General features: G+C 37.3%; 1 pseudogene; it reads left to right on the top strand.

Moving 5' to 3' along the window:
* Nucleotides 1–5260, top strand: part of LOC102836221 — a 41148-nt pseudogene extending 35888 nt beyond the window's left edge.
* Nucleotides 5261–5502: the final 242 nt, after the last annotated feature.

A 5502-nucleotide genomic window follows, 5' to 3' on the forward strand; every position in this document is an offset into this window, starting at 1 on the left:
TCTATTCTGGAGAATGTCTAGGTGACCTGGAAAAGAATGTATATTGTGCTATTTTGGGGTTCAGTGCTCTGTATATGTCTATGAGGTCAAGTAAGTTGATTGTGTTGTTTAGTTCTTCTGTGTCTTGAGTTTGTTTGTTGTTTTTTTTTTGGAGTTGCTCTGCCCTTCATTAAAAGTGGTATATTAAAATCTCCTATTATTTTTGTAGAGTTATTTATTTCTTTTTTCAAGTTATATTAGAGTTTGACTTATGTATTTTGAGGCTCTTTCATTGGGGACATTGAGATTTACTATGGATATAATTCCTTGTTCAATTGACCCCTTAATCGTGATCTAATGTTCTTCTTTATCTCATATGCTAGTTTTTGCCAAGAAGTCTATTTTATCAGAGATTAAAATTGCCACTCTTGCTCATTTTTTTATTGCCATTGTTGTTGTTGTTGTTGTCAGGTGCCATTGAGTCAGAACTGACTCATAGCGACCCCATGCATAGCAGAATGAAATAATGTCCGATCCTGGGCCAACCTCACTACCGCTATCACACTTGAGTCCATCAATGATGCCACCTGGCTGATCCATCTTTATTGCCATAAGATTGATATATTTTCAAGCATTTGATTTTTAGTCTATTTCTGATTTTTAGTCTATTTGATGTTTAGTCTATTTATGTATAAGATGTATCTCCTTTAAGGAGCATATTGAAGGATCCTGTTTTCTTATCCAATCTGCTACTCTCTGTCTCTTGAATGGTGCGTTTAATCCATTTATAGTCAGTGCAGTTATCACTAGATATGAATTGATTGCTCTCATTTAACTGTTTTTGTTTGTTTGTTTGTTTGTTTAATATTATGATGTTGGTGTCTTTGTTCCACATAATTTTCTTCAATGAAGGATGGGTTTTGTTTTTGTGCATTGTTTTAATTTCTTCATTTCTGTTGTATTAATATCTACTAAATCTTTCTTATTTTCTTCTTTTTAATATTTTGATGTGAATTCATTTTCAATTTATTTTTTACCTCTGTTTAAAACAGTCTGCTTTCTCTTGAAATTTACTTGACTTACTCACTAATTGGAAGTTCTGAAACTACATTATTCCTTCTTTTTGATTTGTCATTGACTTCATTATAAATTGAAATTTTCGTTCTCTATTTTCAGTCCTATTGGTTTGTTTTACTTTACATAGTCTCATATCTGGGCTAAGTTTTGGGTGGTGCTGTCATGCATACTAATTTAAGGTTGCTGTCTTCTGTTGTTGGTTCTCAGTCCAAAGAGGATCCTTTAGTATTTTTGTAAAGTTGGTCTTGTTATTGCAAATTCCTTTAATTTCTATTTATCTGGAAATGTCCAAATTTCACCATCATATGTGAAAGAGAACTTTGGTAGTTACATAATTCTTCGTTGGCAATTCTTTTTCTTTCAGAGTTTTGAGTATTGCCTTCTCGCCTGCATTGTTGTGCTGAAAACTCAGAGCTCATTCTTATTGGTTCTCCTTTGTAGGTAATTTTTCCTTTTTCCAAGCTACTTTCAGTATTCTTTCCTTTTCTTTAGTTTGGGAAAGTTTGATTATGATATGTCTTGATTTCTTTTGAGGTCTATTCTGTTTGGGGTTATTTCAGCTTCTCATATGCTTGTCTCCTCATCTTTCCTTATGTTACAGAAGCTTTCTCCCAATAACTCTTTGATAATTTCCTCTGGGCTTTTTCTTGTATCTTTCTGTTCTGGAATTCTAATCAACTCTTCATGGTGTCCCACATAACTCAGGCTTTCTTTAGATTTTTTCATTCTTTTTTTCTTATGGTTCTTCTAGCATTCTAGAAGTGAGAGACTTACCTTTAAGTTCGTTAATTCAGACTTCTGTTGTTTTGAATTTACTCCTTTGTCCTTTTAACACATTGTCAATATCTAAAATGTTAGTATTAATCTTCAGGGTTTCTAATTGCAGGTTTTGGATTGCTTCAAAAGTTTCATTTATTTTGTCTATTTGTTAATACATAGTAGTTTCCTGAATTCTAAAGTTTTGTTCTGTGTTCTGTGCTTTCCTTGATCTTTCTGCCAATCCTTTGTAAGTAACTGAATATTACTCTTTTGAATTATTTTTCAGTTAGTTCCATTATCGTTTCTTCCTCAGAAATTTTTTTATATGCCTCTTGGTCATTTATGCATGATCACTTATTTATTTGTGTGTACTAAAAATGTCTGTTGTCTCTGGAACATTGTATTTTCATATTTGTATTTAATTGATGATTCTATGTTGATGTGTTCTTAGGCTCTCACCTACAATCTCATATAGGTATAGTTAGAGAATGAAAGTGTGTGCACTGATATCTGTTTACCATTCATGCACCTCAGTTTAGAATCGGTTTGGCTGGTGTTGTCTGTTGTTTATCATTGATCAGGTGGTGTAAGAACTGGCATTGACTCTTGTGCAGTGGGTGGAGCTGTGGAGGCTACAGTTGTTATTGGACTGTATAGGCATGGTTTCTGTCTACTGTTGGATGGAAAGAGGGAATCCCCTATCCCCACAACACACACCCCAGTACATAAAATGGAATAAACAAAAGAAAGCTAAAATAAAAGAATTTTAATAAGCCAGGGACCAGAAAAAAAATACATAATAACTAAAAAGAGAAAAGAAAGACAGGAAAATGTAGCTATAGAAAATAATATAAAAGGAAGAAGTAAACTTTAGAAAATCCAGAGAGAGAGAGAGAGAAGATGAAAAGAGAAAGAGTGGAGAATAGATAAGAAAGACAAAAAGGGAACAAAAAGAGAAGAGGAGAAATGAGAGACAGAAGAAAAGAAGTTAAATAAAACAGGAGAAAGAATAAATAAACAAATACATTGAAGCAACAAAAGGAAAAAAAAAAAACAAAAAACCCCAAACAAACAAAAAGAACAGTGCAACTGTCAGGCCCAGAGAGGAGAAAAATTAAGGGGGCTCCAGCAAATCAAGAATATCACGAAGTTCATGTGGGAGGAATGTGACATCAGAGCTGCTGGCCCTAGATGGAGTTCTGATAAACGTCAATGTTGTCTATGTTCAGTATACTCAATCTGAAAGTAGTTCGTGGAGGCTAGTTTCAGTGTCTGTTAGGACCACAGGGCCGATGGGGACAAAATGACAGGCTTAATGTTGGTTTGGTGGCTCTGTGGTTTCTCTATGACCTAAACTGAGCCCATCAGAATCAAAGCAGTGCAGCTAGTCCCCACCTCACTCTGGCATAGTTTCCAACTAAGTGGCTCTGAACTCTGAGAAATTAGGCACTATGCTGGCAGTAGATGAGGCTGGGAGCAGGCCAGACCTCTAGTCACCAGGGGTATGTGGGGGAAAAGAAGGAATTACACCTTTCCAGTTACCTATGTTAGTCTGCTCTGCCAGGCCACCTTCTATTGCCAAAGGTGCTCACAAAGGTCATGCTGTGTCTGGCCCACTACTCACCAGTCAGTCTCCCTCTCTCCATGTCCCTACTCATCTTCTCCTCCCAAGAAGTACTCAATGTACTTCTCTAAACTTTCTTCTGAAGTTCAGGTTTCCAGTGTTTGCATATATCTGTTTTATTTGGTCACTTGTATCATTGTTGTAGAGTGTTAGTGGATGTTGTGCATCTGTCTAGTCTGCTAATCACAGGAATTCCTCAGTTGGGATGATATTTAAGTCTTTTTTATTTTTTAAACATATAGGATTCCTTTGCCTCTTTTTTGCTTGCAAAATATATGCTTAAGAAACCAGGACTTTGGCCTATGTTGTTGTTGTTAGGTGCCATCGAGTCGGTATCTACTCATAACAACCCTCTGCACAGCAGAATGAAACACTGCCTGATCCTGGGCCAACCACAGTGATGTTGCCACGCTTGAGTCCATCAATGCTGCCACTTGGCCAATCTATCTCATTGGCTTATAGATACCCACAATCTTGAATTTACAGATTGTCTTCTCAAAGTGTTATTTAAAAAATACCTCTCTCCCATGTATTCATTAAATTTTTGGTTTAAAAATGCAAAAAATAATAAAAATCCTTAAAAAGTTTTAATTTTTCTGCCAAAAATATTTCATAAGTGATACCGTAGTATAATTTTAAGTCTAATAGCTTTTTTCTTTTTTCTTTCTTTCTTTCTTTCTTTCTTTCTTTCTTTCTTTCTTTTTTAGCAGTTACTCACTATTATTGCTTAGGTTCATTTATTAATGTTGTTGTTAAGTGCCATTGAGTCATTTTGAACCTTTAGCCACCCGGTATAGGCTTTCTGAGAACTACTGTTTGGTTTTCCTAATATACAATTTTATAAAACATTAGAATAAAGTATTTTTTCGTTTACCAATTTTTATTATGTTGGCTCTCTGGTACTTAAAAGTAAGTTGAGCATATACTTTATTGTCCATAATTGAATGTTTTTTAAGTGAAATGGTTCAGTATTAATAATTATAGCTCGTCCTCCATTCCCTGCTGGGGAACTTGGTGCAGCCGCGATCTCACCCCTTGGCAGACCTCTACTGCGGGTAAACTCTGAGGCAAGGAGGAGTTCAGGATTTTTCCGGCCGCGACTTGGAGCCTTCAGCCCTGACGTGGAGTGTGGGTTCAGCCTCGCTCACAGTCGGTGCACAGTCATCTTGGAGCGCTGCTAGAAGATGCCACTGGCCAGGGAGGACAAGAAGCTGAGCCCGCACCTGAGACATCGCGTCTACAAGCTAGTGGAGGACACGAAACACCAGCCCAAAGACAACCTGGAACTCATCCTTAAATGTAGTCTGTGAACAAGCTTGGAGTCCGAGGTGACCTGGTTTCAGTAAAGACATCTGTGGGACGCAATCAACTCCTACCTCAAGGATTGGCTGGCTATGCATCCCCTGAAAACAAAGAAGCTGTTTGAAGAGGAGAAATTGCTGAGAAAAGCAAGAAAATTAGAGAGGATCCAAACACAGGCAGGTGAGGGGACAGTGAAATTTCAGAGGACCTGTCACCTGGAAGTGGGGATGAAGAACAACGTCAAATGAGAGCTAAACCCTGAAATAGTTGCCTGTCACTTCTTCAAGAACCTTGGTATTGTGATAGCTCCTCATACAATAAAATTGCCAGAAGCCATAAGAACACATCAGACGGTGTGTGGGGCGAATACTGGTGTGAGGTGACTGTAAATGGACTTGACCCTGTGAGGTTCTGATGTCTTTAGTGAACTTTGAGAGGACGAAGACCAAAAGATACAAGTACTGGTGAGCCCAGCAGGCTGACAGGGAAATGACCTCCGAAAGTTCACAAATCCTCTGACCTAACCTTCCTCCAAAGCAGCTAAATGCCTTCAGGACCCCAGTGTTCTGCAAAGCTGTAAATCTTTATGGAAATAGAGTGCTTCCCTACCTTCATCCATGTCATCTACATTGTCTTCCGCAGTTTTTGTGTTTTCAGTTATGTTGATAATACATTTATGCCATGTATCAGAGCCCCTAAACTTATCCCTATTTTTGCTGATATATATAGTTCTAGGTTTTACATTTAGGCCTTTAATTTGT

Source organism: Chrysochloris asiatica, unplaced genomic scaffold (genome assembly GCF_000296735.1).
Source record: "Chrysochloris asiatica unplaced genomic scaffold, ChrAsi1.0 scaffold00001, whole genome shotgun sequence".
NCBI lineage: Eukaryota > Metazoa > Chordata > Mammalia > Afrosoricida > Chrysochloridae > Chrysochloris > Chrysochloris asiatica.